Here is a 16,840-nt window from a genome sequence, read left to right as displayed (position 1 = left end):
TTTTGTGTATGGTGTAAGAAAGTGGTCCGGTTTCTTTCTTCTGCTTGTTACTGTAAAATTTTTCCAACAACATTTGTTGAAGAGACTACCTTTTTTCCATTGGATATTTTTTCCCTCTTTGTCAAAGATTAATTGGCCATATAACTGTGGGTCCATTTTTGAGTTCTCTGTTCTGTTCCATTGATCTGTGTGTCTGTTCTTGTGCCAGTGTCATACTGTCTTGGTGATTATAGCTTTGTAATATAGCTTGAAATCTGGGATTGTGATGCCTCCCAGTTTGCTTTTCTTTTTCAACATTACTTTGGCTATTCTGGGTCTTTCCTGGTTCCGTACAAATTTTCAGATGGTTCTTTCTAGCTCTGTGAAAAATGGTGGTGTTATTTTGTTAGGGATTGCTTTGAGTGTGTGGATCGCTCTGGGTGGTATAGACATTTTAACAATATTTGTTTTTCCAATCTATGAGCGTGGAATGTTTTTCCATTTCTTTGTGTCTTCTTCAGTTTCTTTCATAAGTGTTGTATAGTTTTCAGAGTACAGATCTTTTCCTCTTTGGTTAGGTTTATTCCTAGGTGTCTCTACTATTTTTGGTGCTGTTGTAAATGGGATCAATTCCTTGATTTCTCTTTCTGCTGCTTCATTATTGGTATATAGAAATGCAAGAGATTTTCTGTACATTGATTTTGTATCCTGCGACTTTATTGATTTTGTGTATTAGTCCTAGCAATGTTTTGGTGGAGCCTTTGGGTTTTCTACATAGAATGTCATGTCATCTGCAAATAGTGAAAGTTTGACTTCTTCCTTGCCAATTTGGATGCCTTTTATTTCTTTTTGTTGTCTGATTGCTGAGGCTAGGACTTCCAGTACTGTGTTGAACAACAGTGGTGAGAGTGGACATCCCTGTTGTGTTCCTGACCTCAGAGGTTAAGCTCTCAGTTTTTCCCCATTGAGGATGATATTAGCTGTGGGTCCTTCATTAGTGGTCTTTATTATGTTGAGATATGTTCCCTCTATCTCTACTTTTTTGAGGGTTTTTATTGTGAGTGCATGCTCTACTTTGTCAGATGCTCTTTCTGCATCTATTGAGAGGATCATATGGTTCTTGAGTGATTTGCAAATATTGAACCACCCTTGCAACCCAGGAATAAATCCCACTTCATCATGGTGAGTGATTCTTTTAATGGACCATTGGTTTGATTTACTAGTATTTTGTTGAAAATTTTTGTGTCCATGTTCATCAGGGATATTGGCCTATAGTTCTCTTTTTTAGTTGGGTGTTTGTCTGGTTTTGGAATCAGGTAATGCCTCCTAGAATGACTTTGGAAGTTTCCCTTTCATTTCTATTTTTTTGGAACAGTTTGAGAAGAATAGGTATTAACTCTTCTTTAAATGTGTGGTAGAATTCCCCTGGGAAGCCATCTGGCCCTGGACTTTTGTTTGGTGGAAGATTTTTGATTACTGATTCAATTTCTTTGCTGGTTATCAGTTTGTTTAAGGTTTCCATTCTTCCTGTTCCAGTTTCGGTAGTTTATGTGTTTCTAGGAATTTATCCATTTCTTCCAGATTGGCCAGTTGGTGGTATACAATTTTTCTTAATATTCTCTTATAATTGTTTGTATTTCTGTGGTGTTGGTTATAATCTCTCCTCTTTCATTCATGATTTTATTTATTTGGGTGCTTTCTCTTTTCTTTTTGATAAGTCTGGCTAGGAGTTTATCAGTTTTTAAAATTTTTTCATAGAACCAGCTCCTGGTTTCATTGATCTGTGCTACTATTTTTTTTTTTTTGTTGTTGTTGTTGTTGTTATTTCTATATCATTTATTTCTGCTCTGGTCTTTATTATTTCCCTTCTGCTGGCTTTAGAGTTCATTTGTGGTTCTTTTCTACCTCCTTTAGGTGTAACGTTGTGTATTTGAGATTTTTCTTGCTTCTTGAGGTAGGCTCATATTGCTGTATACTTCCCTCTTGTGACTGCTTTTGCTGCATCCCAAGGGTTGTGGACCATTTTGTTTTCATTTTCATTTATTTTTAATTTTCTTTTTTAATTTCTTCAATGACCCAGTCATTCCTTAGTAGGATGTTCTTTAGCCTCCATGTATTTCTGGTCTGGTGTTGTGGTCTGAAAGTATGCATGGTATGATCTCAACCTTTTTGTACTTGTTGAGAGCCAATTTGTGACCCAGTATGTGTTCTATTCTGGAGAATGTCCTATGTGGACTCAAAATGAATGTGTATTCTGTTGCTTTAGGATGAAATATTTTGAATATGTCTGTTAGTTCCATCTGGTCCACTGTGTCATTCAAAGTCATTGTTTCCTTGTTGATTTTCTGCTTAAATGATCTGTCCATCGATGTAAGTGGGGGTGTTAAAGTCCTCTACTATTATTGCATTATTATCAGTGGTGAGATCCTTTATGTTTGTTATTAATTGTTTTATATATTTGGGTGCCCCCAAGTTGAGGGCATAAATATTTACAATCTTAGATCTTATTATTGGGTAGACCCCTTTACAATAATGTAGTACCTTTCTTCATCTCTTGTTACAGTCTTTGGTTTAAAATCTAGTTTGTGTGATAGAAATATAGTTACTCCAGCTTTCTTTTGACATCCATGTGCATGGTAAATATTTCTCCATCCCCTCACTTACAATTTGCAGGTGTTTTTAGGTCTAAAATGAGTCTCTTATAGGCAGCATATAGCTGGGTCTTTTTTTTTTTTTTTAATCCATTCTGACACCATATGTCTTTTGATTGGTATTGAGTCCATTTACATTTAGAGTAATTATTGCTAGCTCTGAATTTAGTGCCATTTTATTATTTGTTTTGTCATTGTTTCTGTAGATCTTCTCTGTTCATTTCTAGTTTTTCACTTTTGGTCTTTATTTACTACTCAAAGAGTCCCTTTTAATATTTTTTGCAGGGCTGGTTTAGTGGCCATGAACTTCTTTAGTTTTTGTTTGTCTGGGAGACCCTTTATCTCTCCTTCTATTCTGAATGATAGTGTAGCTGAATAAAGTATTCTTGGCTGCATGTTTTCCCATTCTGCAAATTGAATACCTCATGCACCCTCTCCTTGTCTGCCAAGTTTCTGTGGATAGATCTTCTGCTAACCTTATTTGTCTTCCCTTGTAAGTTTGGGACTTCTTTTGTCTTGCTGCTTTTAGGACTTTTTCTTTATCTCTATATTTTGCAAATTTAATAACAATATGTCTTGGTGTTGGCATGCTTTTGTCGATTGTGATAGGAGTTCTCTGTGCCTCTTGCATTTGGATGTCTGTTTCCTTCCCTAGGTTAGGGATGTTTTCAGCTATAATTTGCTCAAATAAACCTTCTGCCCCCTTTTCCCTCTTTTCTTCTTCTGGGACTCCTCTGATATGAATGGTATGTGCTTTATGGAGTCACTGAGTTCCCTAAGTCTATATTTGTGTTCCAACTTCTTTCTTTCCCTCTTCTTTTCAGCTTCATTATTTCCCATAATTTTATCTTCTGTATCACTTATTCGTTTCTCTGCTTCTTCCATCTTGTGGTTATTACATCTAGTCAGTTTTGAATCTTGGTTATTGCATTTTTCCTTTCAGCCTGATTGGTTTTTAGATCTTTTATCTCTATGGTAAGTGACTCTCTGATGTCTTCTATAGTTTCTCAAGCCTGGTTAGTGTCCTTAGGATTGTTGCTTTAGGATAGTGTCCTTAGGATCAGTCATATTATATCTGTTTGATTATATCCCTGGCCATGACATTTTCTTGTTCTTTCTCTTGAGACAAATTCCTCCATGTTGGCATTTTGTGTTTTTGTCTTTCTCTCTGTGTTAGGAAAGTCTGTTATGTTTCCTGCCTCTGAGAGTAATGGCTTCATGAAGAAGAAGTTAGATACTGTCCAGAGCCTGGTGCTCGAAATGTCTTTGGTGAATGGTGTGTGCATTATGCTCCTGTGATTTGGCTGGTCTTTCCCTCAGGTCAGTCCTCTGCAGAGTTTCTCCTTGCCTGCAGTGGGAAGTGTTTGAACCTTGGCCAGAGTTTGGCGAGTTTTAACTAGGTGTGCTCTGGTCAGCTTGTTAATAGAGATCTGATGCTATTTCTACTAGAGCTGAAGCTTTGCAGAACTCTATGGTCAGTAGATGTGGTGTGTGCAGGTATTTGTGCTGGTCTTCTGAGGGAGGGGCCCACTGTTCTGGTTCTCAGACACATTTGCCTAAGCACAGCAGCACTAGCAGAGTGTAAGAGGGTGGGGTTTGGTGTAAGTGGTTTTGGCTGCCACTGTTGGCAATGTGCTACTTTCTGAAGTTAGTTTGTGCTAAGGGGCTGGGTCAGAACAAAGTGGCACCAGCCAGCTCCCAGTTCCCCTGAGAGGAGAATTCTTGTTTGATGCTGTCCAGCAAGCCCTTCCAGAAGAAAAAACCATCTCCCCTCATGTGTCCCTGGTGTCCCTGAGATTGCTGTCTTCTCTCTGTTTGTGTCTGAGCCTTCTGCCTGTCTGGCAGTGCAATGTACCTTGTGGGGTATCCCAGGCAGGCCAGCTGAGTTTTAAAGCTACAAACTTTAGGGACCTAGCATGGCAGGGCCCTGCACTAGTCCTGCGAGGGAGGTTCTTGCTGCAGTAGGGCAATGCAGGTTTGTCCCAGAAGGGCAGTTGCCCCAAAGCACAGGGTTATGGGATTTGTGGTAAAGCGGAGGAAAGAGCCAGTGTTCAGGTTAGCTTTCCTCAGCAGGTGTCTTTGTCCCTCTGCTGGGGGACAGGGGAGGGAAATGGTGCCTATTAGCTCTTTTGTCCCCAGAGAGACAATGGCACCTCTCCCAGATGCACTCCAAGAAGGGGGAACCATCTCTCCTAGTGCGTCCCAGAGGATCTGCGGATCACACCATCTGCACCCTGGGCTATCTGCCCTTCTTCTCCACAGAAGCATGGCAGTGCCCTCAGGGGTCCACACCAGCCATGCTGCAGACCTCTACAATTCCAGTCTTTAAGCCCCCCTATGTTGTAAAAACTCACAAAAGTCAGCTCCTTACATTTTCCCCGTCAATGGCTTTGGGGCAGTGTTTTCATTGTGCATTCCCCTGTGTGCTCCTCTCTCTCTGTCTCTTTCTCACTGCTCTTCATGACCAGGGCTCCCCCCTTTCCACACCATCCACAGTCTGTTTCTTTCCCAAACCCTGTCTCTGCCCCTCCTACTTTCCACAGTGTGGCTTCTTCTCTTCCTCTAGTTGAGTAGTTTGTTCTGTCAGTCCTCAGATCAACTTTTGGGTATTCAGAACGATTTGATATTTATCTAGCTGTGTTTGAGGGATGAGGCAAGCCTAGGTTCCTCGTACTTCTCCACCATCTTAGCTCCTGCTGCCCTTGTCCACATATTACAAAGAGATTAATTGGGAGGTGAAAAACCCACCTCAAATATGCATTTTGGTACTAACTGGGAGAGTGAAGATTGTTAGATGTAGAAATTATATCCGTTAAATGTACCTACGATGATATAAAGCTATGTTAAGGCCAAAAGTGGCAACTTATCTTATTTCAATTTTTATTTCCCTTTTAACCCCTGAGATCAGAGAGTTAAGTGTTAATTATGCTCCATATTTATTATCATTGTCATCATCAGTGTACAAAATGTCTCTTGCTTCATTTTATATTTTCCCCCATCTTCCTTGATTCCCCCTGTTCTACTGCCCACCTCACGTAGCTCTTTAAATATACATGTATTCTATGCAGTGCATCCAAATGAACTTGCTATCCACCCCAAGACACTGTTCACTTCTAGTCTTACAGGTCAGAACTCTATTAGTGGGTGTCAGGGATCCCACCTCTCAGATACCTCTGGACTCTACCCTTCCCTCTATCCACACTGCCACTTTTCAGTGGTTCAGACATTTGCTCTTTATTTCCTGCTCCATTGTAACTGATCTCCCTAAGTGGTCTTCCTAACTCTAGTCTGATTTGCCAAATGCAGCCAAAATGACTTTTCTAAAACACAAATCTGATGATATCACTCCTCTGCTTTAATATCTTCCAATGCTGTGTTTTGGTGAAAGTCCTTAGAATGGTGTTAAGGCTCCTCCCATTCTCACCCCGTCTGCAATCACTGTACCTTTTCATAAACACGCAAGGCCTGCATATTGAGCTACTTGGCAGCCCTCCATATGTACCTCTTGTTTCTTGCTTCTGTACCTTAGCACATGGTGTTCGAAATGCAAAGATGACCAGAAAAAGATATTACAAATAGAAAACCCGACAATAGAACAAGGCACAGAGGAGAATCACTTGATTTTAAATCAGTATATTTTTAATCATGTTATATGTTTATTTTATACATATAACAGACCCACTGGTTATAGTGATGAAGCATTAGGACTGTTGACATTGATATTTAAGGATATAATGGAGAGCATGAAATTCTGATAAATCTTCAAATTTAGTTTAAAATAATTTGGACCTAATCTATAATTTGGCAAACATGTAATAAAAATTCTTATATCCGTGAAGCAGAATCTTGCCGAGAAATGTACAGGAGTGTCTGGGTTGTGCAGTCAGTTAAGTGTCTGACTCTTGGTTTGGGCCTGGGTTGTGTGAGATCTTAGGGTCATGAGATCAGGCCCTGCATGAGGCTCCAGGCTCAGCATGGACTCTGCTTGAAATTTTCTTTCCCTCTTCCTCTGCCCCTCCCACTCGTGCTCTCTCTCTTTCTCTCTCAAATAAATAAATGAATCTTTAAAAAAAAAAAAGGAAACACAAAAATGCACAGAAATGGTCATATTCTTTTTATGATTTCATTGATTGGGAATGAAGCCTATTTTCAGCCTCAGTAGGTTACTTGCCAGTTGTATCCTAAGACTTTATCTTTCATCTTGTTATTTACAATCAAAACTTAAAAATATAAAAATAATCCTGTTGAATTTTCTAAAGGCAAGGATTTCAAATAATGAAGGCATTTTAGAACTTATTTTTAACATTGAAACACATGCATATTTTATTTAATGTGTATTTTAACATATGCTGCCAACCTAAATGTTAGCAGGGCTCCTAGAGATGAATGAGGAACTCCCTTTTGATCTGCTTCCCCTGAACTGAGTTCAGAAGTGCCCTTGGACCAGGCTGCAATAGACTAGGTTTATGCCTGAGTGTACTTTATGTCCTGGACTCTGTGGTCATATGTGTTATGTTGATAGCTCTGAGAGTGATGGAGTAACTGTGTGCCAGGTTAATATCCAGTTAGCCTACCTGTAGCAACACTATGTCTCCAGCCTTGATCTTCCTGGAGAGGGATAGTGATCTTCCAGAAAGTATGATGTGACTCTTGCTCACTTAAATATTATCAGCAAACCTGTGCTCCCAGGTGAGAACCCTGTCCTATGGAATGTTGCTGAGTACTCTGCTGTGGAACTTGACTGCCCTGGCTTCCTTCAATATCCTTTGCTATAGAAACCCTGTTTGACTTATCCACGTGGTGGCTGGGTCTAGCCTTTCTGTGAATTTTAGTCTACTATCAGCATAACTAACAGTGGTTGAGCATTATAATGTCATTTAAAAACATTTGGATTGGTGAAGGCTGGCTGGCTCAGTCAGTAGAGCATGCAACTTTTGATCTTGGGGTGATGAGTTCAAGACCACTTTGGGGGTAGGGTTTAATTAAGAAATTTTAAAACATTTGGGTTGAATAATGCTCTTTCTCTTTTTTTAAAGATTTTATTTATTTATTTGAGAGAGAGAGCGAGTGAACAAGAGAGAGAAGGAGCAGGGGGAGGGACAGAGAGAGAGGAAGAAGCAGGGCAGACGCTTAACTGACTGAGCCACCCAGGCGCCCCAAATCATGCTTTCTCTTAAATCATTAAATTTAGAGGTGTGTGTCTTTTTTTAAGTGTTAGGAAGATTTGTATTCTAATTTTGAAATGTTAAGTGCATTAGAATTAAAAATATATTTATTTAAAATGGAAATATGTATTTTTACTTAAAAATCACTTCTACGCCAAGCAAAAGTGATTATTTAAAGTTCTTACATGGTGTGCCTGGGTGGCTCAGTCAGTTAAGCATCTGACTCTTGATTTTGGCTCAGGTCATAATCTCAGTGTTATGAAATCAAGCCTTGTGTCTGGCTCCATATTGGGCATGGAACCTGCTTGGGATTCTCTCTCTCCTTCTCCCAATGCCCCTCTCCACCGCTTCACTCACCTTCGCTTTTTCTCTCTCCAAATACATACATACATACATACATAAAGTTTCTATGGAGATAGACAAAAATTATTTAGGAATTGAAAGTATTCATGATTCAAAAAGTTGGGGAATGTTGACTCGTGAGAGAAGCAATGCTATCCTAAACTACCCTGTTCTTGGTGGGAAATGAAAGCAGAACATGGAGATGATAGATGTTTTAACACGGCCAGATTTTATAAGTATGCTGGAGAAAATCCAAGGGATGATTCTGCAGAGGTAATTAGTGAGGTTAGAGTCCAGAATTCTTCTCTATTTTTTTATACAGAAGCAATGCTAATTGAAAATTGTCACTATGTACTCAGCCCTATGCAAACAGATCAAAATGTTGCTTTTACATATTCAATGTGCCTCCTGTCCTCAATGTGATTTCATTCTCAGGGAATTTGACAGGAATAACCAGCATTTTTATAATATTATTAATGTCCATTATAAGAAATTATTTTCACTGAGGTTAAGTGTGTTTCCAAACTTCATGCTTCCATCTATTTTTAATACTTTATAAGAGCTTATGAAAACTTTGAAAATATCATTTTAAAATAATAATGAAATGAAGATACCAATTAGCAAAAGAATATCTCGCAAAGCTTAACGTTTTTTTAGGGCCCCATAAATTGGCTTTGCAGTGTGGAAAGATCAGAAATTGGAAGCCCCCCCTCTGTGAGGACCTGAGAGCCTAATCAATAAATGTAACATTTTCACACTTTTGCTTCACTTAGAACTAGAGATTGTATTTAAAATGCTCTCAGAACAATTCTTCTCTTCTTCCAGGAAATAAGACCCAACTTGTAGAAAACACCCCAGCTAATGTTCAGTCCCTGAAAGTAAAAACCTTTTACTGAGGACAGTGACACGAGATGTATCATAGCTCCTGATGAGCAAAAAGCTGATTTTTATTTTTAAGACTGGAGACTGGGCAACAGGTGCTGGTAAGAGTGGGAAGAGGGTGGTAGCTAATGACTAAGTATTTTAATCACAAAATGTACCTGTTAAACTTGGACTGAAAAGTGACAAACCCTATAAAATCCATTAGCTACTCAAAATTAATATCCCTTCTAATCTGCAGAAAGGAATAGAAGAGTAAAGAGCCTTATTTTCTCTAACTAAACAGGATATTACCCCTTAAGGGATTGCAAAAATCCAGAATCAGTATGGGAACCAACCATGGCTTGTAGTTTTAGGGGAGAAAAAGTGTGGAATGTTTGCAGTCCTTCCTGAAATTAAGTGAGATGAAACCCAGCCTTAACCTGTTGTTGTACGCACAAATTCTTCCTAAAAACTTGCTACTTTAATGCTCCATCTTAGCTGGAGAAATGCTAAATTACCTCAATCGTTCTTCCGTGTTTTCTACTTTTCTCTTTTCCACTCAGAAAAGATGTCTGACCCACTGGTAATGTTCCTATCTGCTTTCACAGTCCTTGACCATGTTGGAGCCATTTAGAACATCACATACATTAGATTGCGATAGCACTAATTAGACTTTTGATCAGTATAGCAGACTGATGTCGTGTGAGTCACACTAAAACAGAAATACTGGGTAAAATATTTTAGAACATGCATGAAAAATAAAAATGTATTTAAAAGATGTAGTGAAGTTTAAGGGCAAGATAAGGAGATTGCTAGGTGCCAGAAATGAAGTAGGACTCTCTAGTGGTTAAAGGGAGTTAAATCTGCATGGTACATCCCAGATGCTGGGGTAGAATCTTTAAAGGGGACTGGAAATCTTTGCTAACCAGCTCGCTGTTGTGACTATAAGTGAGCTGTCCACTCTAGGTCAATTGAGTGAAAAAAGACAGTGGAACACTAAGATTTCTATACAGAGATGTGAGGGCCATATTTGTGAATATTTTATCATGCCCTTACTCTGGGGACCTGAGGGAGATTTGTTTTTGCAATTCCAGTTTCGGCTCCATAGAGCTCCCAGAAAATTTCATTTTCCCTCTATTCCCTGAGATGTCTCCAACCTTCTTTTTTTTTTTAAACTTCGCAGCTCTAACCCTATCAGAATCTTTTCTTGGGGCGCCTGGTGACTCAGTCAGTTCAGTGTCTGCCTTCGGCTCAGGTCATGATCCCAGGGTCCTGGGATCGAGCCCCGCATCAGGTTCCCTGCTTGGTGGAGAGCCTGCTTCTCCCTCTCCTGTTCCCCCTGCTTGTGTGCTGTCTTTCTGTCTCTCTGTCCAATAAATAAATAAAATCTTTAAAAAAATCTTTTCTTAGGCAATCCATGGCTATTATCACTTCAAATATTGCTTCTGCCCCAATTTCTTCTGCCTTTGGGCCTTCAGTTATAGATATGATGGAGTTTTTTCACTATGTCCCATATGTCACTTATACTCTTTCCTGCATTTTTCATTGCCTTTTCTCTCTTTGTTTGTACTTTTATGTTTTCAGCTGACCTGTCTACCAGTTTTAATAATTCTTTCTTTTGTATGTCTGATATGTTGGTAATCATAGCCATTTAATTCTTAAGTTTAGTTGTTAAGTTTTTTCAAGTCTAGGACTCTTGTTTATTTTTCCAATTATCTTGAAACTTTTTCATTTTGTCATTTATTATCATGAGTTATTAATTATAGATTTGTGAAATTCCATCTCTGATACTTCCAATAAATATCTGACCTTTGAGTCTGTTTTTCTTGCTTATTTTTTCTTTGGATCCTGTTTCTTGGTGTGCCTGGTGCTTTTTATTGGATATTGGACATTGTGTATGATACATTATAGTGGCTCCAGATAATGTTATCTTCCTCTTGAGGATTCTCTTTATCATCTAATAGGCAGGAAAAGTGGTGGCAGATCATCACCTTAATACAATCAGGGATTAAACGGACTAAAGATGTGGCTGGAGTTTTATTGTTGTTTTTCCCTCATTCCCAGGGTTTAGACCACCAGACTCAGTAGTTGGTGTACTTGTTAAAAGTCTTTCAAATGACATTGAACTCTACAAAAAGACCAGAGATCAAATGGATCCTACCTTAGTAGGGATTTGTTTATCAGACTGCTTCCTACTTCTTCCCACACTTTGCCACCTTTAGTCAGGTGTTTCCAGTGACCTGCTCTAAGCCTTGACAGTACATGTAATCAAATGGGAAGCTTTTAAAATTACCCATGCCTAGGTTACTCCCAAGACCAATTAGAATGTCTTGAGGTGGGAACCTCAGCAACAGTACTTTTTAAAGTTCTCCGGATAAACCAAAGTGCCGTCAGGGTTGAGGGCTGTGTCCCTGCACTTCCATAGTTTCCGTGGTGGGATTGGTTTCTGGGGAGCCACGTGAATTAGAATTACACAGTCACCCATAAAAATACTCTTTGTTATGTGTCCTTAAAGCTCTTCTATTTGCTTTGTTTTATTTTTGGGGTTTGCCAATCCTATTTATTCTACTTACTTACTTAGCACCTCTTCTTTGCTAGCACTGTGCTGCAAGAGTTGAATATACATTAAACAAGATCTTCTTTCCTTTAGGTAGCTTACAATCTAATGGGTAGAGATGGACTCATAAAGAGTGAATTCACAGAGTGAGAAGTCCTGTGACAGTAATAAGCACAGTGCGAGGCACCTGAGCTAGACTCAGGGGATGAGAGGCTTCCGGGAGGAGACATGATAAAGAAGATGGAGTATTTCGGGCAAAAAGTAAGGTGGAAAGAGGGGGAAATGACACAGGTAAATTCTTTTTTTTTTTTTTTTTAAAGATTTTATTTATTCATGTGACAGAGAGACAGCCAGCGAGAGAGGGAACACAGCAGGGGGAGTGGGAGAGGAAGCAGGCTCATAGCGGAAGAGCCTGATGTGGGACTCGATCCCGGATCGCCAGGATCACGCCCTGAGCCGAAGGCAGACGCTTTAACGACTGCGCTACCCAGGCGCCCCGACACAGGTAAATTCTTGAGGCAAAATATACAAGGCACACTTAAGGAACTGCATGTTCCCATGACCACGTATTTCTCCTCCCTTCCTAGTCATTTGCCACTAGAAGAGTTATGTTTTCTGATTTCATTGGCTATATATATCTCACTTGTTCTCTGCTATTTGTGTGTCTCTAGATTTTTATAATCTGTCTGGATTCCGAATGAGTCAGTTTGGGCTTTTTTTTTTTTTTTTCTTTGCATATGCTTGTCTGATTTGCCATTTAGGTGCATGTTTTTATTTTTCCTTTATCTTGTTTGCATGTGGCTCTTTGCAATTATTCCTAATTCATTGGTGCAATACAAATTGTGCATTTGCTATGTGCTGGACATGTTTCTAGGTACGGGTAATACATTGGAGACATAGCAGTAAACCAAAGAGACAAGAGTCCCCATTCTCACAGAACTTACACTAATTGAAGATCATTCTTAAAAACCTCTGGCCACTGACCATAAATTATGTTTTCAAATCTCCCCATTAGGTTAAATTTCCAATCTTGTCCAGCATTTCTCATCCTGACTTGGAATTGTACATGCATGATCTACTGCTATTTGTGTTTTGATGAGAAAATGTTTCATGTGTCCTACATGAGCACTGAGGAAACATCCAAAACTTTTATAGGGCCAACAAATTACAGCTTTGGTTGCCACTTGATTTTACAAATAAAGTTTATACATACATGGCCATGCCCATTTATTTAGGTATTATCTGTGGCTGTTTTCAGGCTACACCAGCAGTTGAGTAGTTGTAACAGAGACCACATGACCTGCAAGCCTGAAGTATTTACTATCTGGTCCTTTAAGAGAGTTCGTCAATCCCAATCTATTCTAGATCATTTAATGTAGGTTTTTAACACAGTCCTCCTGAACCCTCATTCTGTGGTCCCTTATTTCTCTACTTTAGTAGGCAAGTAAAACTAAAGTAAAGTTTCAACTAAGGGGCAAAAGACTATTTCTGTAAATAGGCTGAGTACAGGCATACTTTGCAGATGTTGTAGGTTTGGTTCCAGACCACCACAATAAAGTGAATATTTGCAATAAAGTGAGTCAAATGAATTTTTTGGTTTCCCAGTGCATATTAAAAGTTACATTTACACTACACTATCGTCTATTAAGTGTGTAATAACGTGATACCTAAAAAAAACAATGTGCAAATACTTTAATTTAAAAGTACTCTTTTTCCTAAAAAAATTGGCTGTGGCAATTTCTCAAAATAAGACAATGAAAGTTGTCCCATCACTTGACTCTTCCTTTCATGAATGATTTCTCTGTAGCATGTGATGCTGTTTGATAGTGTTTTACCCATAGTAGAACCCAGGCAGCAGCACAGTAGAATTTGAAAGTTAAAATTGCTCCTTGAGCCATGGGTGCAGGGTGAATATCGTGCTACCGGGCATGAAAACAACATCAATCTCATTGTATATCCCCAGTGGAGCTCTTGGGTGACCGGGTGCATTGTCAATGAGCAGCAATATCTTGAAAAGAATTTTTTTTCTGAGTAGGAGGTCCCAACAGTGGTGTCAAAATATTCAGTAAAACATGCTGTCAATAGATGTGCTGTCATCCATGCTTTGTTGTTCTATTTCTAGAGCACAAGAAAAGTAGATTTAGCTTAATTCTTAGGGGCCCTAGAATTTTTGGAATGGTAAATGCACATTGGCTAAAATTTAAAGTCACCAATTGCATTAGCCCCTAACAAGAGAGCCAACCTGTCCTTTGAAACTTTGAAGTCAGGCATTCTCCTATCTAGCTGTGGAAGTCCTAGATGGCCTCTTCTTCCAATAGAAGGCTGTTCCATCTACATCGAAGATCTGTTGTTTAGTGTAGCCACCTCAGTAATGATCTTAGCTTTGTCATCTGGGTCACTGGCTGCAGCTTCTCCATCAGCACCTGCTACTTCACCTTGCCCTTTGATGTTAGGGAGGCAGCTTCTTTCCTTAAGCCTTGTGAACCAACCTCTTCTAGCTTCTACCTTTTCTACTACAGCTTGTCTACCTGTCTCAGCCTTCACAGGGTTGAAGAGAGTCAGGGCCTTGCTCTGGATTAGGTTTTGGCTCAAGGGAATGTTGTAGCTGGTTTGATCTTTTATCCAAACCACTCAAACTTTCTCCATATCAACAATAAGACTGTTTTGCTTTCTTATCATTTGTGAGTTCACTGGGTTAGCACTTTTAATTTCCTTCAGAAATTTTGCTTTGCATTCACAAGGTGGCTGTTTGGCACAAGAGGCCTAGCTTTCAGCCTCCCTTGGCTTTTGACATGCCTTCCTCACCAAGCTTAATCATTTCTAGCTTTTGATTTAAAGTGAGAGACATGTGACTCTTTTTTTCACTTGAACACGTAGAGGCCCTTGTAAGATTATTAATTGGCCTAATTTCAATATTGTTGTGTTTCAGGGAATAGGGAGGCCCGAGGGGAGGGAGAGATGGTGCAACAGCTGGCTGACAGAGCAGTCAAAACACATATCACATTTATCAATTAAGTTCATCATTTTATATGGGCATAGTACATGGCACCTCAAAAACAATTACAGTAGTAACATCAAAGATCACTGATCACAATTCATTGTAACAAATATAATAAAAAAGAAAAATTTGAAATATTGCAAAAATTGCCAAAATGTGACACAGTGACACAAAGTGAGCAAATACTGTTAGAAAAATGGTCCCGAGAGACTTGCTCAGTACAGGGCTGCCATAAACCTTTGATTTGTAGAGACTGCGATATTTGGAGAGTGCAATAAAACAAAGTGCAATAAAATGAGGCAGGCCTGTGTTAGGATAAAGAACAAATTTGGGCTGCTAATATTGCAAATTTGCTTAGTTTGCAAAAAAGCACTGTTGTCTCCATACAATGGCCTGGGAGTAGAGATGGCGGGCGCAGGTGCATGTTCCTCCCAAATGAGGAGGCATGCCACCACTGCTAAGTGAGCTTGTTCTCAGCTCACGAATTCTAGAACAATGGTATTTTGGCGAGGCCGAAAGGAGAAAATATCTTCCATTTCCTTTCTGCCCTCAGGTACCATGAATGTCCACAATGGGATTTGCAACAGCAAATGCTGGATTCTAGGAACATAATTTTGCCTGGATTAATTGCTCCAAGAGGGCAAAGATTGCTGTATTTTCTAAACTTAGTGGGTGTTGGGTATGGAACATATAATATTATATGTACCAAGTTTTTGGATTTTTAAGATAGTGCAATGCATGAGAAACCTATTTTTAATTCTGAGATCCAGAGGAACCACACACATTTCTAAAAAAGATCATAACCCAGGCAGCAGCTGCTGAAAAAACTCAACTATACTCAGGTTCAGAATAAGACACCTCTCTCTATGCCTGAGAAGAATAAAAGCTTTTGAAATAATGATAATAATGATTATAGGACTTTAACTTGAGAACTTTGGATTTTAGTTTCTTTGAACTTCTACTTACAAGGACAAGAAAATTTTATTTTGTGCTATAATGACTTTGGACATTAAACTCACAGAAGCAAGGCAATTTGATTTTGGACTGAATTGCTTTGGACTTTAAATCCTGTGGACTTTAACTTGTAAGGAGATTTAATTTGGGGACATTAATGTCTCTCTAGGAAATTTACAATGGAAGGTAATTTGTATTCAAATATATGGCTCTCATACGTGTTGGCATTTTTTAATAGTGTATATTGATGTTTTTATTCAATCTCTTTGCAAAACCTTTGATGACCTATGTTGGATGTGGCCAGACATAACTTGAAATGAGAAATTTAGACATTATATGACCTCAGAGTTAATTTGATTGGTGACCATTTTTAGAATGTTTTAGGGGCCAATTCAGTGCTATTTACTGGTGTTATCAGGAGGATCCACAAAACAGTTGTGGCTAGTATTGGAGAAGAGGGCTCATGAAGTTGGTACAGAACTGTCATGATAGATTTTTGATCTCTTGTCAGAAAGGAATAACTACTGTCCTGGTTGACTAGAGGCCAAATGAGTTAACAGAACAAATAGCTATGGGATTTTAGGGACAAATACTTCTCAGCCTCTCAGGTCTCCATGTGGAGGTGCTTCCCTAGAGTAAGTCTCCTGACTTTTTGCCCCATGGAGCAGGAGGGAGGTTTCTGATAAGTGATTGACCATTATTGAGGTAAGTTTCTTGACTGAGGCAGAGCTAATCTGTTCCTGGAGGTTCTGTTTTCTCTTTTTCTCTTTCTACCCTAGAGCAGGCTTTTGTGGTCTGTGCACTTAAACTTCCTGTTAGTAGGTTTCTCAAGTTTTAGACTTGCAGAGAGTGTTGGCAAGCCCTTTCTGTTCTTAGGCCTAAGCCACATTCTCCAAATATTTGTGTCAGTAATAAAAGTGATATTTTGATTTGCATTCTGTTTACCTCTCAATGAGTTTAGAACTTGTGCAAGAGAGGGGTGTTATGTATTTGACACATTGAGATCCCAGCTCTAGACTTTGCTTTGCTGAGCCCTGATCTGGCTTGATTTCCCAATTTGATCTATGGCCTACAACTGGATCTTTTTTTTTTTTTTCTTCTATAATATATCATCTGCCATTTAGTGTCAATAATATAGACATGATTGTATTCTTCATTTGAAATGATATTTGCTAAAAATTACTTAGGAAGTATTAACAGTAAGGTGGAAAAATGTATTAGAGTTGTGTAAATGGATAAAATAAACTGATAGGATGGATTTGGAACCTTTCAGGTATTAGACATTGTGTAGATAAAGCATTCTATTTGGGTTGAATTTCTCACTTTTTATCCC

This window comes from Ursus americanus, chromosome 19 (genome assembly GCF_024610735.1).
Source record: "Ursus americanus isolate L20-20 chromosome 19, mUrsAme1.1.p, whole genome shotgun sequence".
Taxonomy (NCBI): domain Eukaryota; kingdom Metazoa; phylum Chordata; class Mammalia; order Carnivora; family Ursidae; genus Ursus; species Ursus americanus.
This window is presented reverse-complemented; position numbering follows the sequence as displayed.